At 40.0% G+C, this 27,826-nt stretch overlaps 17 non-coding genes across 17 annotated transcripts; 11 read left to right on the top strand and 6 right to left on the bottom strand.

The window, feature by feature from the left end:
• Window positions 1-6,313: 6,313 nt before the first annotated feature.
• Window positions 6,314-6,424, top strand: trnal-caa (transfer RNA leucine (anticodon CAA)). The gene is made up of 2 exons: window positions 6,314-6,351; window positions 6,379-6,424. It is a non-coding gene; the product is annotated as a tRNA-Leu (tRNA).
• A 715-nt stretch (window positions 6,425-7,139) lies between these two features.
• On the bottom strand, window positions 7,140-7,345 carry LOC131705503 (small nucleolar RNA U3). Its single transcript, XR_009310455.1, has one exon. It is a non-coding gene; the product is annotated as a small nucleolar RNA U3 (small nucleolar RNA).
• A 2,560-nt stretch (window positions 7,346-9,905) lies between these two features.
• trnal-caa (transfer RNA leucine (anticodon CAA)) lies at window positions 9,906-10,016 on the top strand. The gene is made up of 2 exons: window positions 9,906-9,943; window positions 9,971-10,016. It is a non-coding gene; the product is annotated as a tRNA-Leu (tRNA).
• Window positions 10,017-10,732: 716 nt separating this feature from the next.
• LOC131705542 (small nucleolar RNA U3) lies at window positions 10,733-10,938 on the bottom strand. Its single transcript, XR_009310495.1, has one exon. It is a non-coding gene; the product is annotated as a small nucleolar RNA U3 (small nucleolar RNA).
• A 2,146-nt stretch (window positions 10,939-13,084) lies between these two features.
• Window positions 13,085-13,157, top strand: trnak-cuu (transfer RNA lysine (anticodon CUU)). Its single transcript has one exon. It is a non-coding gene; the product is annotated as a tRNA-Lys (tRNA).
• Window positions 13,158-13,504: 347 nt separating this feature from the next.
• Window positions 13,505-13,615, top strand: trnal-caa (transfer RNA leucine (anticodon CAA)). Its single transcript has 2 exons — window positions 13,505-13,542; window positions 13,570-13,615. It is a non-coding gene; the product is annotated as a tRNA-Leu (tRNA).
• Window positions 13,616-14,332: 717 nt separating this feature from the next.
• Window positions 14,333-14,538, bottom strand: LOC131705541 (small nucleolar RNA U3). The gene has a single exon (XR_009310494.1). It is a non-coding gene; the product is annotated as a small nucleolar RNA U3 (small nucleolar RNA).
• Window positions 14,539-16,684: 2,146 nt separating this feature from the next.
• trnak-cuu (transfer RNA lysine (anticodon CUU)) lies at window positions 16,685-16,757 on the top strand. Its single transcript has one exon. It is a non-coding gene; the product is annotated as a tRNA-Lys (tRNA).
• A 345-nt stretch (window positions 16,758-17,102) lies between these two features.
• Window positions 17,103-17,213, top strand: trnal-caa (transfer RNA leucine (anticodon CAA)). The gene is made up of 2 exons: window positions 17,103-17,140; window positions 17,168-17,213. It is a non-coding gene; the product is annotated as a tRNA-Leu (tRNA).
• A 716-nt stretch (window positions 17,214-17,929) lies between these two features.
• Window positions 17,930-18,135, bottom strand: LOC131705566 (small nucleolar RNA U3). The gene has a single exon (XR_009310518.1). It is a non-coding gene; the product is annotated as a small nucleolar RNA U3 (small nucleolar RNA).
• A 2,148-nt stretch (window positions 18,136-20,283) lies between these two features.
• On the top strand, window positions 20,284-20,356 carry trnak-cuu (transfer RNA lysine (anticodon CUU)). The gene has a single exon. It is a non-coding gene; the product is annotated as a tRNA-Lys (tRNA).
• Window positions 20,357-20,703: 347 nt separating this feature from the next.
• trnal-caa (transfer RNA leucine (anticodon CAA)) lies at window positions 20,704-20,815 on the top strand. Its single transcript has 2 exons — window positions 20,704-20,742; window positions 20,770-20,815. It is a non-coding gene; the product is annotated as a tRNA-Leu (tRNA).
• A 716-nt stretch (window positions 20,816-21,531) lies between these two features.
• On the bottom strand, window positions 21,532-21,737 carry LOC131705540 (small nucleolar RNA U3). Its single transcript, XR_009310493.1, has one exon. It is a non-coding gene; the product is annotated as a small nucleolar RNA U3 (small nucleolar RNA).
• A 2,147-nt stretch (window positions 21,738-23,884) lies between these two features.
• On the top strand, window positions 23,885-23,957 carry trnak-cuu (transfer RNA lysine (anticodon CUU)). The gene has a single exon. It is a non-coding gene; the product is annotated as a tRNA-Lys (tRNA).
• A 347-nt stretch (window positions 23,958-24,304) lies between these two features.
• On the top strand, window positions 24,305-24,415 carry trnal-caa (transfer RNA leucine (anticodon CAA)). The gene is made up of 2 exons: window positions 24,305-24,342; window positions 24,370-24,415. It is a non-coding gene; the product is annotated as a tRNA-Leu (tRNA).
• A 716-nt stretch (window positions 24,416-25,131) lies between these two features.
• Window positions 25,132-25,337, bottom strand: LOC131705539 (small nucleolar RNA U3). Its single transcript, XR_009310492.1, has one exon. It is a non-coding gene; the product is annotated as a small nucleolar RNA U3 (small nucleolar RNA).
• A 2,146-nt stretch (window positions 25,338-27,483) lies between these two features.
• On the top strand, window positions 27,484-27,556 carry trnak-cuu (transfer RNA lysine (anticodon CUU)). The gene has a single exon. It is a non-coding gene; the product is annotated as a tRNA-Lys (tRNA).
• The last annotated feature ends 270 nt before the right edge of the window (window positions 27,557-27,826 follow it).

The raw sequence follows: 27,826 nt of genomic DNA, 5'->3' as shown, positions 1-27,826 counted from the left end.
GAGGAGGAGCATGCGCAGCGGCATTTAGAGAAGGAGCATGCGCAGCAGCATTTAGAGGCACAGCATGTGAAGTAGCATTTAGAGGAGGAGCATGCACAGTAGCATTTAGAGGAGGAGCATGCACAGTAGCATTAAGAGGAGGAGCATGCACAGCAGCATTTAGAGGAGGAGCATGTGCAGTAGCATTTAGAGGAGGAGCATGTGCAGTAGCATTTAGAAGCAGAGCATGTGCAGTAGCATTTAGAGGAGGAGCATGTGCAATAGAATTTAGAGGAGGAGCATGTGCAGTTTTATTATTGAACAGAGAAGATTAGTTCAGATATTGTAGATCCTACCAAGGTTTTCATACACTGTGTTGTATGTGATTCGTGCGCTGCCATTGCTGGTAGTGTCACGTGGTCTGTTCAGTGTGTTGATGTGTAAATAAATCCTATTCGCCTGCGGGGGGTGTATCAACTTCAACCTCCGTCTCGATCTCCTGCCTATCACTCAGCAGCGAATGCACGCACCCACACAGCAAAAAGCTACCCTGTCACAAACATCAATACCCTGTATCTTTCTAAACAGGGGATTTACGGGAGCTCCCTAATAAAAGCTGAATCTCAAAACAATAATTGTGTGAATATATTAATTGTTACAGCTGTGTATAATGGTATTTAAAACAGGATTCATTCATCCACCTTGTTACATATCCGCCCTTACTGTGGTCCCAATGCAGTCGGATACATGACGGATTATTGTATAATACTGCGGATGTCCTTGTGTCAGCTGGCTTGCGCTAATGCGCATGTGCGCCTGGCTGTGTGTCAGCAGCCATGCTCTGTAGGGATCTGCTGACAGGAGAAAGATGCTTATTCCAGTTTCAGACGGATGCTCCACAGGCATGCCAAACTCAATTGAAATTAAGTACGCGTTAGAGCCGCACTTATTTAAATTCCATGAAGCAATTGGTTTCATACTGGCGAACTGGAAGCGAATCGCACTTATTCCAAAGAAATCTCTCACAGTGCATCGGAAAATCACATTGGAGACAAATGATGACATGTGGTTATTATAAAGAACAGCAGGCCTACACAGCGCAGTTCACTCGTGTCAAACAAATACACAGCTAAACAAGTTTGAATCACATTTAACCATCATTGATGTCTCCTTTTATTGTATAATAATAATAATAATAATAATAATAATAATAATAATAATAATAATTAATATCTCTCAGTATTGGAAAAATGAATGATTTATGCGATACACGATACTCTTCAGTATATCATTTGTCTACATTAGCATTAAGTGCAGCTTAGAGTTCAGATCGCTGCTGGAGCTCCTTATGAAACCGAGGTGCAGCAGAGCCGCTCGGAGTAATGTGCCACGTCAAAAGAGCAACGAGGCCAAATACATTGTTCAGGTGGCACTCTGCTCATGTGCTTAATTAGGACTTCAAAATGTTGTGCTTGTATTGAGTTCAGAACACCTCTAGAGTGTCTGTCGTGAGTCTGTGAGTGAGCTTTTTGTTAATGCGCAGGCAGTGCCACTCAATCACACACAGAGAACAGGGGGTGTTAGAGAATTATTAATACATACACACTTACATACATACATACATACACACACACACATACATACATACATACATACATACATACATACATACATAGATGAATAAATAAATGAATTAATAAATGAACTAGTGTTTTACATTCCTATAGGTGCTGTTTTAAATGCTGATCAAAACAGACTGGTTTCTAAAATATTGTCAGCCCAACCCACACACTCATATCCAGACACCTTGAATTATTGTATATACAGTTCAGGTCCGGTCTGGCCGACTCGCTGCAATTGTATTTCTCGTTTGAAAGTCGCCCAGCTGTACTTACACCACGTGACCGCTGTCTCCACATAAGGAAGACACTCCATGTGAGATTCTAGAGCTCCTTGCTGTGAGACTTTCTCTTGGAGTCGAAAGCAGTTCAATCAAGCTGGAAAGTGTGTTTCCCCATCAGCTGCCATGGTAACGGACAGAGTGAGGTAAAACAATGGCAGCGTCACCCTCATCGCAGTAGGGATTCAAGGAAATGCATGCACATGGATTAGGGAGTGGTTAACATATAGAAAACAGAAAGTACTGATTAGAGGAGAAACCTCAAAATTGAGTGAGGTAATCAGTGGTGTACCATAGGGATCAGTATTAGGTCCTCTGCTATTCCTAATCTACATTAATTATTTAGATTCTGGTATAGTAAGCAAAGTTCTTAAATTTGCAGATGACACAAAAATTGGAGGAGTGGCAAACACTGCTGCAGCAGCAAAGGTCATTCAAAATGATCTAGACAGCATTCAGAACTGGGCAGACACATGGCAAATTACATTTAATAGAGAAAAGTGTAAAGTATTGCATGCAGGCAATAAAAATGTGCATTATAAATATCATATGGGAGATACTGAAATTGAAGCTGCACACACAACCATCATTCACACTGATCACAAGAGGGAGCCAGAGCACCACTGCTGTCCATAATGTAATAACACAGTAATAAGACAATTGAAATAGCCAGCAGTTACCTCCCCAGTCAGCCCAGTTCTCCCATTGTTGACACAAGGCTCCTCACATCCAGTCATCTAAACACTACAGTGTGGTATGTGTCTGTATATAGGAGATAATGAAATTGAAGAAAGAATCTATGAAAAAGACCTAGGAGTTTATGTTGACTCAGAAATGTCTTCATCTAGACAATGTGGAAAAGCTATAAAAAAGGCCAACAAGATACTCGGATATATTGTGAGAAGTGTTGAATTTAAATCAAGGGAAGTAATGTTAAAACTTTACAATGCATTAGTAAGACCTCACCTAGAATATTGTGTTCAGTTCTGGTCAACTCATTACAAAAAGGATATTTCCGCGCTAGAAAGAGTGCAAAGAAGAGCAACCAGAATTATCCCGGGTTTAATAGGCATGTCATATGCAGACAGGCTAAAAGAATTGAATCTATTCAGTCTTGAACAAAGAAGACTACGCGGCGATCTGATTCAAACATTCAAAATCCTAAAAGGTATAGACAGTGTCAACCCAGGGGACTTTTTTGACATGAAAAAAAACAAGGACCAGGGGTCACAAATGGAGATTAGATAAAGGGGCATTCAGAACAGAAAATAGGAGGCACTTTTTTACACAGAGAATTGTGAGTGTCTGTAACCAACTACCCAGTAATGTTGTTGAAGCTGACACCCTGGGATTCTTGAAGAAGCTGCTTGCTGAGATTCTGGGATCAATAAGCTACTAACAACCAAACGAGCAAGATGGGCCGAATGGCCTCCTCTCGTTTGTAAACATTCTTATGTTCTTATGTTCTTATGTTCTTATGTTAAAGGCACAGTCTGCACAGCGTGGTACATTTCCGTTTGTGTTATTCCTTTTATATATAGTATATTTGATTTAATTGTACTTTGTTTTTAAATGCAGTGGTGCATTTGTCTTGAACTGTGGAATAACAGCGGTGTATGTGGTGTATTGAGATCTTAATATTGTATGGCTACTCCCTTTGTATGGAGGATATTCTACATCAAAATTAAAATAAATAAATGAATGAACGAATAAATAAATGTCTGTGAATATATTCATTTATGTTGCTATATATTCATTTATGGGTCTGTTCAAACAATGGGAGAACTGGGCTGACTGGGGAGGTAACTGCTGCCTATTTCAATTGTCTTATTACTGTGTTATTGCATTATAGACAGCAGTGGTGCTCTGGCTCCCTCTTGTGTCAGTGTGAATGATGGCAGTGTGTGCAGCGTGGCAGGGCACTGATGCCTGTTTCCAGGCTATACAAACACAGAGAGTGATTCAATCAAACACTAAGTTCACAGTTTAATAGAAGAGTGGATTAGTTCTATTTGTATATGTGTTCTAAGCACTGCACTTCTGTTTCAATAAGTGTCACAGACAGTTCTATGAGATCTGAGCTGTGAACACAGGTGGGACTTGATAGGGTTGGGTGACTCACAGTACAGTTAGATTATTAGTGTCTTTTCTATGCAAATGGTCTTCCTTGGCACAGCAGCCACTTCTAGCCAAGAAGTGCTCTTAAGTTTAAACTCATTTTCAGCTGATGCAGTTTCTTTGACTTTCGGATGAAAAACTGAAAAAAAAGTTTATCTTGCAAACAAAACAAAAGAAATAGCTCATAGTTTTGTTTGTGTTGAGTTTGTACAAACACAGCTATTTCTCTCTCTTCTTCCTTCTCTCAAACAATTCATCTTAGCCACAGCTGTGATTATGTAGCTTTGTTACACAGTATAAATAATTATTAATTGTAAAATATTAAAATCAGACCTGCAGGTTAACAGATCCATCATAAACTTTGTGAAATCAAATACATTCAAGAAGCAAACATTTTGATTTTCCACATTCCTAACGGTGAGTGAAAAGTTTCCAGTTTTTTCCTGTGGACCCCCTGGACTGTCTCTGAGGACCCCAGGTTAAGAACCACTGCTCTGGATTAAAGAGCATCATTTTATTACTCTCTCTCTCTCCCTCTTGTGGTCACAGAGTGTAGTGCAGGTAGTTCTGTTTGGTGTTTTGAAGAAACATTGACGAGAGTCCTTCCAATGGAGGTCCTGTATGGGCGGTTCCATGGTGTAATGGCTAGCATTCTGAATCCAGCGAGCTGAGTTCAAATCTCGATGCATTTGTGTTATATTTGTCTCACAAAAACACTTGTTTTGGTTTAAATAACTAATGTTTTAAACTCTGGTTTAGTGTCTTTCATAGTAGAGATAATAGAGAGAGTAATAAAATGATACTCTTTATTCCAGAGCAGTGGTTCTTAACCTGGGGTCCTCAGAGACAGTCCAGGGGGTCCACAGGAAAAAAACTGGAGACTTTTGACTTTTAAGGGTCCTTTATTGAAAACATTTTGAAAACAAATAAAGTAATAAACAGTTAAATATAAAACAGATCTAAATTATATATATATATTTTTTTTTCTTTTTTTTTCTCCCCCCAATTAGATAAATCTGTATATACATGCACATAAATAAATACATCCAGATTATTTCACACAAAAAACTGTAGCTCTCCCTCCTCCCCCAGCACACACAATCCCTCATTCACACACCAACGCTGCTGAAAACTCTGTAAGTCATGGACTAAAGAAAAATAAACAAAGTCAATTTGAATTCTTGTTTTCAACAACAATTTCAACATTAATTCAGCGTTATAAATTCCCGACCCCTGCAGCTTGTTTTTCCTGGTTTTCCAGATTGCTAATTTTCCTTGCCCAAATATAAAATTAATTAAAGCACTTTTAAATCGTGTCTTGTGACTGTAAGGAAAATTAAAAATGAATAATTATTTAGTAAAAAAAAACACATTTAAAGAACTTAGCAATTCAGCAATAACATTAAACAAGGGGTCCATCCTTCTGCAGTCAGTAAAAAGGTGAAACAGTGTTTCTTCCTCTCCACAAAAATCACAGTCTTTACTAACTGCAAGGTCAATACGGTGGACGTGGCGCCCAGTGGCTATGATGCCATGAAGAATGCGCCACTGTAGATCTCTTGAACGCTGTGTGTGTGTGTGTGTGTGTGTGTGTGTGTGTGTGTGTGTGTGTGTGTGTGTGTGTGTGTGTGTGTGTGTGTGTGTGTGTGTGTGTGTGTGTGTGTGTGTGTGTGTGAGAGAGAGAGAGAGCGTCCCGAGACTGAGGCAACACATCCAGGAGGAGAGACTGCTCCCTACGATAGAGGTGACAGCACTGAGGATGTGTTGCCTCAGTCTCGGGACGCTCTCTCTCTCTCTCTCTCACACACACACACACACACACACACACACACACACACACACACACACACACACCCTCAGTGCTGTCAGCTCTATCGTAGGGAGCAGTCTCTCCTCCTGGAGGTGTTGCCTCAGTCTCAGGACACTCTCTCTCTCTCTCTCTCTCTCTCTCTCTCTCTCTCTCTCTCTCTCTCTCTCTCTCTCTCTCTCTCTCTCTCTCTCACACACACACACACACACACACACACACCCTCAGTGCTGTCAGCTCTATCATAGGGAGCAGTCTCTCCTCCTGGATGTGTTGCTTCAGTCTCAGGACGCTCTCTCTCTCACACAAACATGCACACACACACACACACACACACACACACACACACCCTCATCCAATCCGTTTCTTTTTTACAATTGTCATTATATCATTCATGGAGCAACAGTTGGTTTGTGCGTAATAAACCCAATCGGGCCTTGATACAATAGACAACCCTAGTCTGTGCTGAAATGAAATAATGCGGTTTTCTACTAAAGCAAACGCAGCTTGTCAGAATGGCCGAGTGGTCTAAGGCGCCAGACTCAAGGACACTGTCTTTCCAAAGAATTGTGTGTTCTGGTCTCCGAATGGAGGCGTGGGTTCAAATCCCACTTCTGACTCCCACTTTTACTTATTTTTTAAATGAATCAATTTGTTCATTTTACTATAAAAGATTGTTTCAAGGAAATCAACAGCTGATACCAAACTCTTGTCAGCACTCAATACCATTTTCATTTCCATTTTAAATCGGACTAAAATAGCGTTCCTAACACAGATTGCATTTTTGTTGTAAACTGGCTACTTGTCGAAGTCACTGAAAAATATTTTGTGTAGAAACATGTGTTATTTAACTAAAGATTGTTTTAATATTTCAAATAACATATTACTTTGAAAAACATCTCCGACTGCCACTGGATCGTGGTCTCAGGCTGGGATGCGGACCATTGAGAACAGTATAAACGATCTATTAGTGGAAGTAGCTTACATGAGAAATGCCCTCGTTTAACATGCTAGGATGATCGATTTCGGTATTCTCCAACTGCTGTTTACATTTTCTAACACGTTATGAGGACGAATACAAAGGTTGACAGCTTCCTTGTAAGTGGGGGTAAGCACAAGTTATTTTCAGATGTAATGTCTATTTTAAACTCAATCTAGTCCTGCGTAGTGCAAAAGACATTGCTATATTTTTATATTAGTCAAGCCCTATTTAAAGTGTTCTTAAATTGTTTTGACATTAGCAATGATCAATTTAAATGTGGTTATTGATTTAAACAACTGAACAATTGTGGGCTTGATGGTTTCTTTTTTCTACGTTTCTACCGGAATGAGATACACACTCAAAATGTGTCCCCTTCCTTCAGCAACCCCCGACTGAAGATTGAAGTGGTCAATCCTTGCAGCGAGTAGGTTCCCGATAACAACACTCATTGTCAGCTTGGTGCTCAGAAGAAAACACTGCCACTCCTCCTGGTGGATACCGAGACCAATCCCTTCAAAACGTGTTTCATTCTAGAAATGATCCTTGCAAATATAGTCTTAACTTTTATTAGCAGACCGTCGCCCCCAACTGGCAAGCTCTACTTCATATGAAACAATGACTGGGCAACAACGAGGTGTTACATTAACAATACAAACTAACTCGAGACAGCCAAGCCGTTAAAGCATACCTTAAGTTTGTCGCGTGATACAAAAGCAAGTATTAGCATTTTTGCAACGTCTGCCTCGTCAAACAAGCTCGAGCCACAGCACACAGCGCTGCTGCATCGGGACACAGATTGTGGATTTCTAAGCGACTGAATAAACGAGTTGAGACTACTTTTTAAAGAAATTGAAAACATACCTCTAGTCGAAATACTTGCTATTTAGTTAATTAAATTATTTTTTTAAATTTGCAATCACAGACTACATTGCCAAAATAAAAATAAAAAACAACTGACAATCTGATTTGCTCGTATCAAGCTGCGATGAAGCCTATGAGAATCCCTGGCACCATTAAAGGGGAATTAGATCAAATGGTAGAGCGCTAGCTTAGCATGCGAGAAGTAGCGGGATCGATGCCCGCATTCTCCAAATAATTTTAAAGTATCTGCGTATTTTGTCCCGGCGCATTATGGAGATAAATACAAAGTGTGACAATTCTTTGTAACAGAGACGCCCACCATGCATGTGTATTTTAATGCACAGTCTGCTAATTTGTAATAATCCCCGGACTGAAAAACTGCAGCGCGTGAAATTTTGTAGGTCTTCTTATCTCCTATGTCCGCTAACGCTAGGCACAACGTGCCCGAGTGCTGTAGCAGCAGCCATGAAGCAAGTTAGTTTTTCAGTAGAAATAAGGCTTTTGTGTATGGGTGTTTTGAAAAGATCAGTTAAATAGCTACGTATTTTGAAATAAGGATGTATTCATTATTATGAACGTTGGCAGAAAGGATATGGTATTATTATTTCCCACGTGTGCTTGACTTGTACAAATCTGATAGAGTTTCAACAAAGGCATTTGACTTGGGTTCATTATTTAGCCTATACTGCCATCTGCAGCATTACTGCGGGTGTCGTTTGCTTCTTTTGACAATAAAACGGCTGTTTTCACGGAAAACCGTGAGAGCATGTAGCCGTGGCTGAGTGGTTAATGAACAAACAGAGCTGTCAGAAATGGAATTCGAACCCACGCTTCCAGGGTACCTGTGATCTGAACGCAGCGCCATAGCTCGCTAAACCATCCTGAATTAGACACGTCTTTTCACAACATTGCAGTACACTGCTGAACCTCCGATGTCTGATGCTGCAGTAAATCAACTCGTGTGTGTGTGTGTACTTATTCTTTTTCTGTTTATATGAAGGAGGGCGACCTGTTTTGTCGCATTCTATATGGGATTGTAGCAGCCACACCCAGTGACACCCAGTGAGAGTCCTAATACCGACACTACTAAAAATTAATTAAAAGGTTTGGAATAGGAATGACAACAGAATGACAAAGGCAGAATAACAATTCACAAAGCTTTATTACAATGATCCATGAGTCACATAAATCAGTTCAAATAACTAACAATACAATGTATTAAAGTTGTACTAAAAACAAGGAGGGGAAATTGAATAAAGCCAGCCAATAGCCACATTTTAAAAGCATGGGGTATTAGACCAACATATAGCAGCGATTACACTTCTCTTTAAGAGTGCTAGGTGATTGGAAACAGCTCTTCGCAGCAAGGGTACAACAACAAAAGCCAGATTGTTAATACACACAAGTTTTAACAGTATTAGGGAACGTTAGCTGCAACATTACAGGTTTAACTATATTAGAGCAATTCAACAACAATACAAGTTTAGTTAAGATAATTAGCAGCAACGTTCAGGTTTAGCAGCGGTGTAGCATAAGTAAACAGAACCAAAAGGTGTGGGGACATTTACCTGCTGCTAGAACACTTTTAATCTAACAAAACAAAATTGATGAGACCAGGATTTAACCACACGTCTCAGAGCTTTATTCAACAGACTAGCTCTCGAATTATCCAACACTATACTTTTGGAATATACTCACACGGCTGTAACACCGCAGACACAGACACAGCGCGTCTCCAGAACACTCATCTACAGCAGCAGCACACCGAATCTCAGGTCCCACGCACCTGTCGGTACTTCCTCTCTCACCCCGCCTCAAAGAAAGAAACTTTCTCCCGACAGCCCGGCTAGCTCAGTCGGTAGAGCATGAGACTCTTAATCTCCGGGTTGTGGGTTCGAGCCCCACGTTGGGCGTCCTTTTTAAATACAAATTGTAGATGTTTCTTCGAGGCAACGGAGCAATGTCTGATTCTGTTCACATTGTATAAAGTATTGCAACACAATTACTTATTGGTCATTGTCATATAGCAATTGCTATTGTAAAATGCGTGCATCCTTTAAAGCTATACCGATATTGAAATAAAGAATCTTACTTTCGTGGGTTGGCTTCAATCTGATTCTTTTTTTACACTTGTCATTACATCATTCATGGAGCAAGTTAGTATGTGCGTAATAAACCCAATCGGGCCTTGATACGAGACAACCCTAGTCTGTGCTGAAATGAAATAATGCGGTTTTCTACTAAAGCAAACGCAGCTTGTCAGAATGGCCGAGTGGTCTAAGGCGCCAGAATCAAGGACGCTGTCTTTCCAAAGAATTGTGTTTTCTGGTCTCCGAATGGAGGCGTGGGTTCAAATCCCACTTCTGACAGTTCACTTTTACTTATTTTTTAAATGAATCAATTTGTTCATTTTACTATAAAAGATTGTTTCAAGGAAATCAACAGCTGATACCAAACTCTTGTCAGCACTCAATACCATTTTCATTTCCATTTTAAATCGGACGAAAATAGCGTTCCTAACACAGATTGCATTTTTGTTGTAAACTGGCTACTTGTCGAAGTCACTGAAAAATATTTTGTGTAGAAACATGTGTTATTTAACTAAAGATTGTTTTAATATTTCAAATAACATATTACTTTGAAAAACATCTCCGACTGCCACTGGATCGTGGTCTCAGGCTGGGATGCGGACCATTGAGAACAGTATAAACAATCTATTAGTGGAAGTAGCTTACATGAGAAATGCCCTCGTTTAACATGCTAGGATGATCGATTTCGGTATTCTCCAACTGCTGTTTACATTTTCTAACACGTTATGAGGACGAATACAAAGGTTGACAGCTTCCTTGTAAGTGGGGGTAAGCACAAGTTATTTTCAGATGTAATGTCTATTTTAAACTCAATCTAGTCCTGCGTAGTGCAAAAGACATTGCTATATTTTTATATTAGTCAAGCCCTATTAAAAGTGTTCTTAAATTGTTTTGACATTAGCAATGATCAATTTAAATGTGGTTATTGATTTAAACAACTGAACAATTGTGGGCTTGATGGTTTCTTTTTTCTACGTTTCTACCGGAATGAGATGCACACTCAAAATGTGTCCCCTTCCTTCAGCAACCCCCGACTGAAGATTGAAGTGGTCATTCCTTGCAGCGAGTAGGTTCCCGATAACAACACTCATTGTCAGCTCGGTGCTCAGAAGAAAACACTGCCACTCCTCCTGGTGGATACCGAGACCAATCCCTTCAAAACGTGTTTCATTCTAGAAATGATCCTTGCAAATATAGTCTTAACTTTTATTAGCAGACCGTCGCCCCCAACTGGCAAGCTCTACTTCATATGAAACAATGACTGGGCAACAACGAGGTGTTACATTAACAATACAAACTAACTCGAGACAGCCAAGCCGTTAAAGCATACCTTAAGTTTGTCGCGTGATACAAAAGCAAGTATTGGCATTTTTGCATCGTCTGCCTCGTCAAACAAGCTCGAGCCACAGCACACAGCGCTGCTGCATCGGGACACAGATTGTGGATTTCTAAGCGACTGAATAAACGAGCTGAGACTACTTTTTAAAGAAATTGAAAACATACCTCTAGTCGAAATACTTGCTATTTAGTTAATTAAATTATTTTTTTAAATTTGCAATCACAGACTACATTGCCAAAATAAAAATAAAAAACAACTGACAATCAGATTTGCTCGTATCAAGCTGCGATGAAGCCTATGAGAATCCCTGGCACCATTAAAGGGGAATTAGCTCAAATGGTAGAGCGCTCGCTTAGCATGCGAGAAGTAGCGGGATCGATGCCCGCATTCTCCAAATAATTTTAAAGTATCTGCGTATTTTGTCCCGGCGCATTATGGAGATAAATACAAAGTGTGACAATTCTTTGTAACAGAGACGCCCACCATGCATGTGTATTTTAATGCACAGTCTGCTAATTTGTAATAACCCCCGGACTGAAAAACTGCAGCGCGTGATATTTTGTAGGTCTTCTTATCTCCTATGTCCGCTAACGCTAGGCACAACGTGCCCGAGTGCTGTAGCAGCAGCCATGAAGCAAGTTAGTTTTTCAGTAGAAATAAGGCTTTTGTGTATGGGTGTTTTGAAAAGATCAGTTAAATAGCTACGTATTTTGAAATAAGGATGTATTCATTATTATGAACGTTGGCAGAAAGGATATGGTATTATTATTTCCCACGTGTGCTTGACTTGTACAAATCTGATAGAGTTTCAACAAAGGCATTTGACTTGGGTTCATTATTTAGCCTATACTGCCATCTGCAGCATTACTGCGGGTGTCGTTTGCTTCTTTTGACAATAATACGGCTGTTTTCACGGAAAACCGTGAGAGCATGTAGCCGTGGCTGAGTGGTTAATGAACAAACAGAGCTGTCAGAAATGGAATTCGAACCCACGCTTCCAGGGTAACTGTGATCTGAACGCAGCGCCATAGCTCGCTCAACCATCCTGAATTACACACGGCTTTTTACAACATTGCAGTACACTGCTGAACCTCCGATGTCTGACGCTGCAGTAAATCAACTCGTGTGTGTGTGTGTGTGTACTTATTCTTTTTCTGTTTATATGAAGGAGGGCGACCTGTTTTGTCGCATTCTATATGGGATTGTAGCAGCCACACCCAGTGACACCCAGTGAGAGTCCTAATACCGACACTACTAAAAATTAATTAAAAGGTTTGGAATAGGAATGACAACAGAATGACAAAGGCAGAATAACAATTCACAAAGCTTTATTACAATGATCCATGAGTCACATAAATCAGTTCAAATAACTAACAATACAATGTATTAAAGTTGTACTAAAAACAAGGAGGGGAAATTGAATAAAGCCAGCCAATAGCCACATTTTAAAAGCATGGGGTATTAGACCAACATATAGCAGCGATTACACTTCTCTTTAAGAGTGCTAGGTGATTGGAAACAGCTCTTCGCAGCAAGGGTACAACAACAAAAGCCAGATTGTTAATACACACAAGTTTTAACAGTATTAGGGAACGTTAGCTGCAACATTACAGGTTTAACTATATTAGAGCAATTCAACAACAATACAAGTTTAGTTAAGATAATTAGCAGCAACGTTCAGGTTTAGCAGCGGTGTAGCATAAGTAAACAGAACCAAAAGGTGTGGGGACATTTACCTGCTGCTGGAACACTTTTAATCTAACAAAACAAAATTGATGAGACCGGGATTTAACCACACGTCTCAGAGCTTTATTCAACAGACTAGCTCTCGAATTATCCAACACTTTACTTTTGGAATATACCCACACGGCTGTAACACCGCAGACACAGACACAGCGCGTCTCCAGAACACTCATCTACAGCAGCAGCACACCGAATCTCAGGTCCCACGCACCTGTCGGTACTTCCTCTCTCACCCCGCCTCAAAGAAAGAAACTTTCTCCCGACAGCCCGGCTAGCTCAGTCGGTAGAGCATGAGACTCTTAATCTCAGGGTCGTGGGTTCGAGCCCCACGTTGGGCGTCCTTTTTAAATACAAATTGTAGATGTTTCTTCGAGGCAACGGAGCAATGTCTGATTCTGTTCACATTGTATAAAGTATTGCAACACAATTACTTATTGGTCATTGTCATATAGCAATTGCTATTGTAAAATGCGTGCATCCTTTAAAGCTATACCGATATTGAAATAAAGAATCTTACTTTCGTGGGTTGGCTTCAATCTGATTCTTTTTTTACACTTGTCATTACATCATTCATGGAGCAAGTTAGTATGTGCGTAATAAACCCAATCGGGCCTTGATACAATAGACAACCCTAGTCTGTGCTGAAATGAAATAATGCGGTTTTCTACTAAAGCAAACGCAGCTTGTCAGAATGGCCGAGTGGTCTAAGGCGCCAGACTCAAGGACGCTGTCTTTCCAAAGAATTGTGTGTTCTGGTCTCCGAATGGAGGCGTGGGTTCAAATCCCACTTCTGACAGTTCACTTTTACTTATTTTTTAAATGAATCAATTTGTTAATTTTACTATAAAAGATTGTTTCAAGGAAATCAACAGCTGATACCAAACTCTTGTCAGCACTCAATACCATTTAAAATTTCCATTTTAAATCGGACGAAAATAGCGTTCCTAACACAGATTGCATTTTTGTTGTAAACTGGCTACTTGTCGAAGTCACTGAAAAATATTTTGTGTAGAAACATGTGTTATTTAACTAAAGATTGTTTTAATATTTCAAATAACATATTACTTTGAAAAACATCTCCGACTGCCACTGGATCGTGGTCTCAGGCTGGGATGCGGACCATTGAGAACAGTATAAACAATCTATTAGTGGAAGTAGCTTACATGAGAAATGCCCTCGTTTAACATGCTAGGATGATCGACCTCGGTATTCTCCAACTGCTGTTTACATTTTCTAACACGTTATGAGGACGAATACAAAGGTTGACAGCTTCCTTGTAAGTGGGGGTAAGCACAAGTTATTTTCAGATGTAATGTCTATTTTAAACTCAATCTAGTCCTGCGTAGTGCAAAAGACATTGCTATATTTTTATATTAGTCAAGCCCTATTAAAAGTGTTCTTAAATTGTTTTGACATTAGCAATGATCAATTTAAATGTGGTTATTGATTTAAACAACTGAACAATTGTGGGCTTGATGGTTTCTTTTTTCTACGTTTCTACCGGAATGAGATACACACTCAAAATGTGTCCCCTTCCTTCAGCAACCCCCGACTGAAGATTGAAGTGGTCATTCCTTGCAGCGAGTAGGTTCCCGATAACAACACTCATTGTCAGCTCGGTGCTCAGAAGAAAACACTGCCACTCCTCCTGGTGGATACCGAGACCAATCCCTTCAAAACGTGTTTCATTCTAGAAATGATCCTTGCAAATATAGTCTTAACTTTTATTAGCAGACCGTCGCCCCCAACTGGCAAGCTCTACTTCATATGAAACAATGACTGGGCAACAACGAGGTGTTACATTAACAATACAAACTAACTCGAGACAGCCAAGCCGTTAAAGCATACCTTAAGTTTGTCGCGTGATACAAAAGCAAGTATTGGCATTTTTGCATCGTCTGCCTCGTCAAACAAGCTCGAGCCACAGCACACAGCGCTGCTGCATCGGGACACAGATTGTGGATTTCTAAGCGACTGAATAAACGAGCTGAGACTACTTTTTAAAGAAATTGAAAACATACCTCTAGTCGAAATACTTGCTATTTAGTTAATTAAATTATTTTTCTAAATTTGCAATCACAGACTACATTGCCAAAATAAAAATAAAAAACAACTGACAATCTGATTTGCTCGTATCAAGCTGCGATGAAGCCTATGAGAATCCCTGGCACCATTAAAGGGGAATTAGCTCAAATGGTAGAGCGCTCGCTTAGCATGCGAGAAGTAGCGGGATCGATGCCCGCATTCTCCAAATAATTTTAAAGTATCTGCGTATTTTGTCCCGGCGCATTATGGAGATAAATACAAAGTGTGACAATTCTTTGTAACAGAGACGCCCACCATGCATGTGTATTTTAATGCACAGTCTGCTAATTTGTAATAATCCCCGGACTGAAAAACTGCAGCGCGTGATATTTTGTAGGTCTTCTTATCTCCTATGTCCGCTAACGCTAGGCACAACGTGCCCGAGTGCTGTAGCAGCAGCCGTGAAGCAAGTTAGTTTTTCAGTAGAAATAAGGCTTTTGTGTATGGGTGTTTTGAAAAGATCAGTAAAATAGCTACGTATTTTGAAATAAGGATGTATTCATTATTATGAACGTTGGCAGAAAGGATATGGTATTATTATTTCCCACGTGTGCTTGACTTGTACAAATCTGATAGAGTTTCAACAAAGGCATTTGACTTGGGTTCATTATTTAGCCTATACTGCCATCTGCAGCTTTACTGCGGGTGTCGTTTGCTTCTTTTGACAATAATACGGCTGTTCTCACGGAAAACCGTGAGAGCATGTAGCCATGGCTGAGTGGTTAATGAACAAACAGAGCTGTCAGAAATGGAATTCGAACCCACGCTTCCAGGGTAACTGTGATCTGAACGCAGCGCCATAGCTCGCTCAACCATCCTGAATTAGACACGTCTTTTCACAACATTGCAGTACACTGCTGAACCTCCGATGTCTGACGCTGCATTAAATCAACTCGTGTGTGTGTGTGTGTGTACTTATTCTTTTTCTGTTTATATGAAGGAGGGCGACCTGTTTTGTCGCATTCTATATGGGATTGTAGCAGCCACACCCAGTGACACCCAGTGAGAGTCCTAATACCGACACTACTAAAAATTAATTAAAAGGTTTGGAATAGGAATGACAACAGAATGACAAAGGCAGAATAACAATTCACAAAGCTTTATTACAATGATCCATGAGTCACATAAATCAGTTCAAATAACTAACAATACAATGTATTAAAGTTGTACTAAAAACAAGGAGGGGAAATTGAATAAAGCCAGCCAATAGCCACATTTTAAAAGCATGGGGTATTAGACCAACATATAGCAGCGATTACACTTCTCTTTAAGAGTGCTAGGTGATTGGAAACAGCTCTTCGCAGCAAGGGTACAACAACAAAAGCCAGATTGTTAATACACACAAGTTTTAACAGTATTAGGGAACGTTAGCTGCAACATTACAGGTTTAACTATATTAGAGCAATTCAACAACAATACAAGTTTAGTTAAGATAATTAGCAGCAACGTTCAGGTTTAGCAGCGGTGTAGCATAAGTAAACAGAACCAAAAGGTGTGGGGACATTTACCTGCTGCTGGAACACTTTTAATCTAACAAAACAAAATTGATGAGACCGGGATTTAACCACACGTCTCAGAGCTTTATTCAACAGACTAGCTCTCGAATTATCCAACACTTTACTTTTGGAATATACTCACACGGCTGTAACACCGCAGACACAGACACAGCGCGTCTCCAGAACACTCATCTACAGCAGCAGCACACCGAATCTCAGGTCCCACGCACCTGTCGGTACTTCCTCTCTCACCCCGCCTCAAAGAAAGAAACTTTCTCCCGACAGCCCGGCTAGCTCAGTCGGTAGAGCATGAGACTCTTAATCTCAGGGTCGTGGGTTTGAGCCCCACGTTGGGCGTCCTTTTTAAATACAAATTGTAGATGTTTCTTCGAGGCAACGGAGCAATGTCTGATTCTGTTCACATTGTATAAAGTATTGCAACACAATTACTTATTGGTCATTGTCATATAGCAATTGCTATTGTAAAATGCGTGCATCCTTTAAAGCTATACCGATATTGAAATAAAGAATCTTACTTTTGTGGGTTGGTTTCAATCTGATTCTTTTTTTACACTTGTCATTACATCATTCATGGAGCAAGTTAGTATGTGCGTAATAAACCCAATCGGGCCTTGATACAAGACAACCCTAGTCTGTGCTGAAATGAAATAATGGGGTTTTCTACTAAAGCAAACGCAGCTTGTCAGAATGGCCGAGTGGTCTAAGGCGCCAGACTCAAGGACGCTGTCTTTCCAAAGAATTGTGTGTTCCGGTCTCCGAATGGAGGCGTGGGTTCAAATCCCACTTCTGACAGTTCACTTTTACTTATTTTTTAAATGAATCAATTTGTTCATTTTACTATAAAAGATTGTTTCAAGGAAATCAACAGCTGATACCAAACTCTTGTCAGCACTCAATACCATTTTCATTTCCATTTTAAATCGGACTAAAATAGCGTTCCTAACACAGATTGCATTTTTGTTGTAAACTGGCTACTTGTCGAAGTCACTGAAAAATATTTTGTGTAGAAACATGTGTTATTTAACTAAAGATTGTTTTAATATTTCAAATAACATATTACTTTGAAAAACATCTCCGACTGCCACTGGATCGTGGTCTCAGGCTGGGATGCGGACCATTGAGAACAGTATAAACAATCTATTAGTGGAAGTAGCTTACATGAGAAATGCCCTCGTTTAACATGCAAGGATGATCGACTTCGGTATTCTCCAACTGCTGTTTACATTTTCTAACACGTTATGAGGACGAATACAAAGGTTGACAGCTTCCTTGTAAGTGGGGGTAAGCACAAGTTATTTTCAGATGTAATGTCTATTTTAAACTCAATCTAGTCCTGCGTAGTGCAAAAGACATTGCTATATTTTTATATTAGTCAAGCCCTATTTAAAGTGTTCTTAAATTGTTTTGACATTAGCAATGATCAATTTAAATGTGGTTATTGATTTAAACAACTGAACAATTGTGGGCTTGATGGTTTCTTTTTTCTACGTTTCTACCGGAATGAGATACACACTCAAAATGTGTCCCCTTCCTTCAGCATCCACCGACTGAAGATTGAAGTGGTCATGCCTTGCAGCGAGTAGGTTCCCGATAACAACACTCATTGTCAGCTCGGTGCTCAGAAGAAAACACTGCCACTCCTCCTGGTGGATACCGAGACCAATCCCTTCAAAACGTGTTTCATTCTAGAAATGATCCTTGCAAATATAGTCTTAACTTTTATTAGCAGACCGTCGCCCCCAACTGGCAAGCTCTACTTCATATGAAACAATGACTGGGCAACAACGAGGTGTTACATTAACAATACAAACTAACTCGAGACAGCCAAGCCGTTAAAGCATACCTTAAGTTTGTCGCGTGATACAAAAGCAAGTATTAGCATTTTTGCAACGTCTGCCTCGTCAAACAAGCTCGAGCCACAGCACACAGCGCTGCTGCATCGGGACACAGATTGTGGATTTCTAAGCGACTGAATAAACGAGCTGAGACTACTTTTTAAAGAAATTGAAAACATACCTCTAGTCGAAATACTTGCTATTTAGTTAATTAAATTATTTTTCTAAATTTGCAATCACAGACTACATTGCCAAAATAAAAATAAAAAACAACTGACAATCTGATTTGCTCGTATCAAGCTGCGATGAAGCCTATGAGAATCCCTGGCACCATTAAAGGGGAATTAGCTCAAATGGTAGAGCGCTCGCTTAGCATGCGAGAAGTAGCGGGATCGATGCCCGCATTCTCCAAATAATTTTAAAGTATCTGCGTATTTTGTCCCGGCGCATTATGGAGATAAATACAAAGTGTGACAATTCTTTGTAACAGAGACGCCCACCATGCATGTGTATTTTAATGCACAGTCTGCTAATTTGTAATAATCCCCGGACTGAAAAACTGCAGCGCGTGATATTTTGTAGGTCTTCTTATCTCCTATGTCCGCTAACGCTAGGCACAACGTGCCCGAGTGCTGTAGCAGCAGCCATGAAGCAAGTTAGTTTTTCAGTAGAAATAAGGCTTTTGTGTATGGGTGTTTTGAAAAGATCAGTTAAATAGCTACGTATTTTGAAATAAGGATGTATTCATTATTATGAACGTTGGCAGAAAGGATATGGTATTATTATTTCCCACGTGTGCTTGACTTGTACAAATCTGATAGAGTTTCAACAAAGGCATTTGACTTGGGTTCATTATTTAGCCTATACTGCCATCTGCAGCATTACTGCGGGTGTCGTTTGCTTCTTTTGACAATAATACGGCTGTTTTCACGGAAAACCGTGAGAGCATGTAGCCGTGGCTGAGTGGTTAATGAACAAACAGAGCTGTCAGAAATGGAATTCGAACCCACGCTTCCAGGGTAACTGTGATCTGAACGCAGCGCCATAGCTCGCTCAACCATCCTGAATTAGACACGTCTTTTCACAACATTGCAGTACACTGCTGAACCTCCGATGTCTGACGCTGCATTAAATCAACTCGTGTGTGTGTGTGTGTGTGTACTTATTCTTTTTCTGTTTATATGAAGGAGGGCGACCTGTTTTGTCGCATTCTATATGGGATTGTAGCAGCCACACCCAGTGACACCCAGTGAGAGTCCTAATACCGACACTACTAAAAATTAATTAAAAGGTTTGGAATAGGAATGACAACAGAATGACAAAGGCAGAATAACAATTCACAAAGCTTTATTACAATGATCCATGAGTCACATAAATCAGTTCAAATAACTAACAATACAATGTATTAAAGTTGTACTAAAAACAAGGAGGGGAAATTGAATAAAGCCAGCCAATAGCCACATTTTAAAAGCATGGGGTATTAGACCAACATATAGCAGCGATTACACTTCTCTTTAAGAGTGCTAGGTGATTGGAAACAGCTCTTCGCAGCAAGGGTACAACAACAAAAGCCAGATTGTTAATACACACAAGTTTTAACAGTATTAGGGAACGTTAGCTGCAACATTACAGGTTTAACTATATTAGAGCAATTCAACAACAATACAAGTTTAGTTAAGATAATTAGCAGCAACGTTCAGGTTTAGCAGCGGTGTAGCATAAGTAAACAGAACCAAAAGGTGTGGGGACATTTACCTGCTGCTGGAACACTTTAAATCTAACAAAACAAAATTGATGAGACCGGGATTTAACCACACGTCTCAGAGCTTTATTCAACAGACTAGCTCTCGAATTATCCAACACTTTACTTTTGGAATATACTCACACGGCTGTAACACCGCAGACACAGACACAGCGCGTCTCCAGAACACTCATCTACAGCAGCAGCACACCGAATCTCAGGTCCCACGCACCTGTCGGTACTTCCTCTCTCACCCCGCCTCAAAGAAAGAAACTTTCTCCCGACAGCCCGGCTAGCTCAGTCGGTAGAGCATGAGACTCTTAATTTCAGGGTCGTGGGTTCGAGCCCCACGTTGGGCGTCCTTTTTAAATACAAATTGTAGATGTTTCTTCGAGGCAACGGAGCAATGTCTGATTCTGTTCACATTGTATAAAGTATTGCAACACAATTACTTATTGGTCATTGTCATATAGCAATTGCTATTGTAAAATGCGTGCATCCTTTAAAGCTATACCGATATTGAAATAAAGAATCTTACTTTTGTGGGTTGGCTTCAATCTGATTCTTTTTTTACACTTGTCATTACATCATTCATGGAGCAAGTTAGTATGTGCGTAATAAACCCAATCGGGCCTTGATACAATAGACAACCCTAGTCTGTGCTGAAATGAAATAATGCGGTTTTCTACTAAAGCAAACGCAGCTTGTCAGAATGGCCTGAGTGGTCTAAGGCGCCAGACTCAAGGACGCTGTCTTTCCAAAGAATTGTGTGTTCCGGTCTCCGAATGGAGGCGTGGGTTCAAATCCCACTTCTGACAGTTCACTTTTACTTATTTTTTAAATGAATCAATTTGTTCATTTTACTATAAAAGATTGTTTCAAGGAAATCAACAGCTGATACCAAACTCTTGTCAGCACTCAATACCATTTTCATTTCCATTTTAAATCGGACTAAAATAGCGTTCCTAACACAGATTGCATTTTTGTTGTAAACTGGCTACTTGTCGAAGTCACTGAAAAATATTTTGTGTAGAAACATGTGTTATTTAACTAAAGATTGTTTTAATATTTCAAATAACATATTACTTTGAAAAACATCTCCGACTGCCACTGGATCGTGGTCTCAGGCTGGGATGCGGACCATTGAGAACAGTATAAACGATCTATTAGTGGAAGTAGCTTACATGAGAAATGCCCTCGTTTAACATGCTAGGATGATCGACTTCGGTATTCTCCAACTGCTGTTTACATTTTCTAACACGTTATGAGGACGAATACAAAGGTTGACAGCTTCCTTGTAAGTGGGGGTAAGCACAAGTTATTTTCAGATGTAATGTCTATTTTAAACTCAATCTAGTCCTGCGTAGTGCAAAAGACATTGCTATATTTTTATATTAGTCAAGCCCTATTTAAAGTGTTCTTAAATTGTTTTGACATTAGCAATGATCAATTTAAATGTGGTTATTGATTTAAACAACTGAACAATTGTGGGCTTGATGGTTTCTTTTTTCTACGTTTCTACCGGAATGAGATACACACTCAAAATGTGTCCCCTTCCTTCAGCAACCCCCGACTGAAGATTGAAGTGGTCATTCCTTGCAGCGAGTAGGTTCCCGATAACAACACTCATTGTCAGCTCGGTGCTCAGAAGAAAACACTGCCACTCCTCCTGGTGGATACCGAGACCAATCCCTTCAAAACGTGTTTCATTCTAGAAATGATCCTTGCAAATATAGTCTTAACTTTTATTAGCAGACCGTCGCCCCCAACTGGCAAGCTCTACTTCATATGAAACAATGACTGGGCAACAACGAGGTGTTACATTAACAATACAAACTAACCCGAGACAGACAAGCCGTTAAAGCATACCTTAAGTTTGTCGCGTGATACAAAAGCAAGTATTGGCATTTTTGCATTATCTGCCTCGTCAAACAAGCTCGAGCCACAGCACACAGCGCTGCTGCATCGGGACACAGATTGTGGATTTCTAAGCGACTGAATAAACGAGCTGAGACTACTTTTTAAAGAAATTGAAAACATACCTCTAGTCGAAATACTTGCTATTTAGTTAATTAAATTATTTTTTTAAATTTGCAATCACAGACTACATTGACAAAATAAAAATAAAAAAACAACTGACAATCTGATTTGCTCGTATCAAGCTGCGATGAAGCCTATGAAAATCCCTGGCACCATTAAAGGGGAATTAGCTCAAATGGTAGAGCGCTCGCTTAGCATGCAAGAAGTAGCGGGATCGATGCCCGCATTCTCCAAATAATTTTAAAGTATCTGCGTATTTTGTCCCGGCGCATTATGGAGATAAATACAAAGTGTGACAATTCTTTGTAACAGAGACGCCCACCATGCATGTGTATTTTAATGCACAGTCTGCTAATTTGTAATAATCCCCGGACTGAAAAACTGCAGCGCGTGATATTTTGTAGGTCTTCTTATCTCCTATGTCCGCTAACGCTAGGCACAACGTGCCCGAGTGCTGTAGCAGCAGCCATGAAGCAAGTTAGTTTTTCAGTAGAAATAAGGCTTTTGTGTATGGGTGTTTTGAAAAGATCAGTTAAATAGCTACGTATTTTGAAATAAGGATGTATTCATTATTATGAACGTTGGCAGAAAGGATATGGTATTATTATTTCCCACGTGTGCTTGACTTGTACAAATCTGATAGAGTTTCAACAAAGGCATTTGACTTGGGTTCATTATTTAGCCTATACTGCCATCTGCAGCATTACTGCGGGTGTCGTTTGCTTCTTTTGACAATAATACGGCTGTTTTCACGGAAAACCGTGAGAGCATGTAGCCGTGGCTGAGTGGTTAATGAACAAACAGAGCTGTCAGAAATGGAATTCGAAGCCACGCTTCCAGGGTAACTGTGATCTGAACGCAGCGCCATAGCTCGCTCAACCATCCTGAATTAGACACGTCTTTTCACAACATTGCAGTACACTGCTGAACCTCCGATGTCTGACGCTGCAGTAAATCAACTCGTGTGTGTGTGTGTGTGTACTTATTCTTTTTCTGTTTATATGAAGGAGGGCGACCTGTTTTGTCGCATTCTATATGGGATTGTAGCAGCCACACCCAGTGACACCCAGTGAGAGTCCTAATACCGACACTACTAAAAATTAATTAAAAGGTTTGGAATAGGAATGACAACAGAATGACAAAGGCAGAATAACAATTCACAAAGCTTTATTACAATGATCCATGAGTCACATAAATCAGTTCAAATAACTAACAATACAATGTATTAAAGTTGTACTAAAAACAAGGAGGGGAAATTGAATAAAGCCAGCCAATAGCCACATTTTAAAAGCACGGGGTATTAGACCAACATATAGCAGCGATTACACTTCTCTTTAAGAGTGCTAGGTGATTGGAAACAGCTCTTCGCAGCAAGGGTACAACAACAAAAGCCAGATTGTTAATACACACAAGTTTTAACAGTATTAGGGAACGTTAGCTGCAACATTACAGGTTTAACTATATTAGAGCAATTCAACAACAATACAAGTTTAGTTAAGATAATTAGCAGCAACGTTCAGGTTTAGCAGCGGTGTAGCATAAGTAAACAGAACCAAAAGGTGTGGGGACATTTACCTGCTGCTGGAACACTTTTAATCTAACAAAACAAAATTGATGAGACCGGGATTTAACCACACGTCTCAGAGCTTTATTCAACAGACTAGCTCTCGAATTATCCAACACTTTACTTTTGGAATATACTCACACGGCTGTAACACCGCAGACACAGACACAGCACGTCTCCAGAACACTCATCTACAGCAGCAGCACACCGAATCTCAGGTCCCACGCACCTGTCGGTACTTCCTCTCTCACCCCGCCTCAAAGAAAGAAACTTTCTCCCGACAGCCCGGCTAGCTCAGTCGGTAGAGCATGAGACTCTTAATCTCAGGGTCGTGGGTTCGAGCCCCACGTTGGGCGTCCTTTTTAAATACAAATTGTAGATGTTTCTTCGAGGCAACGGAGCAATGTCTGATTCTGTTCACATTGTATAAAGTATTGCAACACAATTACTTATTGGTCATTGTCATATAGCAATTGCTATTGTAAAATGCGTGCATCCTTTAAAGCTATACCGATATTGAAATAAAGAATCTTACTTTCGTGGGTTGGCTTCAATCTGATTCTTTTTTTACACTTGTCATTACATCATTCATGGAGCAAGTTAGTATGTGCGTAATAAACCCAATCGGGCCTTGATACAATAGACAACCCTAGTCTGTGCTGAAATGAAATAATGCGGTTTTCTACTAAAGCATACGCAGCTTGTCAGAATGGCCGAGTGGTCTAAGGCGCCAGACTCAAGGACGCTGTCTTTCCAAAGAATTGTGTGTTCTGGTCTCCGAATGGAGGCGTGGGTTCAAATCCCACTTCTGACAGTTCACTTTTACTTATTTTTTAAATGAATCAATTTGTTCATTTTACTATAAAAGATTGTTTCAAGGAAATCAACAGCTGATACCAAACTCTTGTCAGCACTCAATACCATTTTCATTTCCATTTTAAATCGGACTAAAATAGCGTTCCTAACACAGATTGCATTTTTGTTGTAAACTGGCTACTTGTCGAAGTCACTGAAAAATATTTTGTGTTGAAACATGTGTTATTTAACTAAAGATTGTTTTAATATTTCAAATAACATATTACTTTGAAAAACATCTCCGACTGCCACTGGATCGTGGTCTCAGGCTGGGATGCGGACCATTGAGAACAGTATAAACGATCTATTAGTGGAAGTAGCTTACATGAGAAATGCCCTCGTTTAACATGCTAGGATTATCGACTTCGGTATTCTCCAACTGCTGTTTACATTTTCTAACACGTTATGAGGACGAATACAAAGGTTGACAGCTTCCTTGTAAGTGGGGGTAAGCACAAGTTATTTTCAGATGTAATGTCTATTTTAAACTCAATCTAGTCCTGCGTAGTGCAAAAGACATTGCTATATTTTTATATTAGTCAAGCCCTATTTAAAGTGTTCTTAAATTGTTTTGACATTAGCAATGATCAATTTAAATGTGGTTATTGATTTAAACAACTGAACAATTGTGGGCTTGATGGTTTCTTTTTTCTACGTTTCTACCGGAATGAGATACACACTCAAAATGTGTCCCCTTCCTTCAGCAACCCCCGACTGAAGATTGAAGTGGTCATTCCTTGCAGCGAGTAGGTTCCCGATAACAACACTCATTGTCAGCTCGGTGCTCAGAAGAAAACACTGCCACTCCTCCTGGTGGATACCGAGACCAATCCCTTCAAAACGTGTTTCATTCTAGAAATGATCCTTGCAAATATAGTCTTAACTTTTATTAGCAGATCGTCGCCCCCAACTGGCAAGCTCTACTTCATATGAAACAATGACTGGGCAACAACGAGGTGTTACATTAACAATACAAACTAACTCGAGACAGCCAAGCCGTTAAAGCATACCTTAAGTTTGTCGTGTGATACAAAAGCAAGTATTGGCATTTTTGCATCGTCTGCCTCGTCAAACAAGCTCGAGCCACAGCACACAGCGCTGCTGCATCGGGACACAGATTGTGGATTTCTAAGCGACTGAATAAACGAGCTGAGACTACTTTTTAAAGAAATTGAAAACATACCTCTAGTCGAAATACTTGCTATTTAGTTAATTAAATTATTTTTTTAAATTTGCAATCACAGACTACATTGCCAAAATAAAAATAAAAAACAACTGACAATCTGATTTGCTCGTATCAAGCTGCGATGAAGCCTATGAGAATCCCTGGCACCATTAAAGGGGAATTAGCTCAAATGGTAGAGCGCTCGCTTAGCATGCGAGAAGTAGCGGGATCGATGCCCGCATTCTCCAAATAATTTTAAAGTATCTGCGTATTTTGTCCCGGCGCATTATGGAGATAAATACAAAGTGTGACAATTATTTGTAACAGAGACGCCCACCATGCATGTGTATTTTAATGCACAGTCTGCTAATTTGTAATAATCCCCGGACTGAAAAACTGCAGCGCGTGATATTTTGTAGGTCTTCTTATCTCCTATGTCCGCTAACGCTAGGCACAACGTGCCCGAGTGCTGTAGCAGCAGCCATGAAGCAAGTTAGTTTTTCAGTAGAAATAAGGCTTTTGTGTATGGGTGTTTTGAAAAGATCAGTTAAATAGCTACGTATTTTGAAATAAGGATGTATTCATTATTATGAACGTTGGCAGAAAGGATATGGTATTATTATTTCCCACGTGTGCTTGACTTGTACAAATCTGATAGAGTTTCAACAAAGGCATTTGACTTGGGTTCATTATTTAGCCTATACTGCCATCTGCAGCATTACTGCGGGTGTCGTTTGCTTCTTTTGACAATAATACGGCTGTTTTCACGGAAAACCGTGAGAGCATGTAGCCGTGGCTGAGTGGTTAATGAACAAACAGAGCTGTCAGAAATGGAATTCGAAGCCACGCTTCCAGGGTAACTGTGATCTGAACGCAGCGCCATAGCTCGCTCAACCATCCTGAATTAGACACGTCTTTTCACAACATTGCAGTACACTGCTGAACCTCCGATGTCTGACGCTGCAGTAAATCAACTCGTGTGTGTGTGTGTGTGTACTTATTCTTTTTCTGTTTATAAGAAGGAGGGCGACCTGTTTTGTCGCATTCTATATGGGATTGTAGCAGCCACACCCAGTGACACCCAGTGAGAGTCCTAATACCGACACTACTAAAAATTAATTAAAAGGTTTGGAATAGGAATGACAACAGAATGACAAAGGCAGAATAACAATTCACAAAGCTTTATTACAATGATCCATGAGTCACATAAATCAGTTCAAATAACTAACAATACAATGTATTAAAGTTGTACTAAAAACAAGGAGGGGAAATTGAATAAAGCCAGCCAATAGCCACATTTTAAAAGCATGGGGTATTAGACCAACATATAGCAGCGATTACACTTCTCATTAAGAGTGCTAGGTGATTGGAAACAGCTCTTCGCAGCAAGGGTACAACAACAAAAGCCAGATTGTTAATACACACAAGTTTTAACAGTATTAGGGAACGTTAGCTGCAACATTACAGGTTTAACTATATTAGAGCAATTCAACAACAATACAAGTTTAGTTAAGATAATTAGCAGCAACGTTCAGGTTTAGCAGCGGTGTAGCATAAGTAAACAGAACCAAAAGGTGTGGGGACATTTACCTGCTGCTGGAACACTTTTAATCTAACAAAACAAAATTGATGAGACCAGGATTTAACCACACGGCTCAGAGCTTTATTCAACAGACTAGCTCTCGAATTATCCAACACTTTACTTTTGGAATATACCCACACGGCTGTAACACCGCAGACACAGACACAGCGCGTCTCCAGAACACTCATCTACAGCAGCAGCACACCGAATCTCAGGTCCCACGCACCTGTCGGTACTTCCTCTCTCACCCCGCCTCAAAGAAAGAAACTTTCTCCCGACAGCCCGGCTAGCTCAGTCGGTAGAGCATGAGACTCTTAATCTCAGGGTCGTGGATTCGAGCCCCACGTTGGGCGTCCTTTTTAAATACAAATTGTAGATGTTTCTTCGAGGCAACGGAGCAATGTCTGATTCTGTTCACATTGTATAAAGTATTGCAACACAATTACTTATTGGTCATTGTCATATAGCAATTGCTATTGTAAAATGCGTGCATCCTTTAAAGCTATACCGATATTGAAATAAAGAATCTTACTTTCGTGGGTTGGCTTCAATCTGATTCTTTTTTTACACTTGTCATTACATCATTCATGGAGCAAGTTAGTATGTGCGTAATAAACCCAATC

This window comes from Acipenser ruthenus, chromosome 35, assembly GCF_902713425.1.
Source record: "Acipenser ruthenus chromosome 35, fAciRut3.2 maternal haplotype, whole genome shotgun sequence".
Taxonomy (NCBI): domain Eukaryota; kingdom Metazoa; phylum Chordata; class Actinopteri; order Acipenseriformes; family Acipenseridae; genus Acipenser; species Acipenser ruthenus.
Note: the sequence above shows the minus strand (reverse complement) of the source record. Positions and strands in the feature narration are given on the sequence as shown.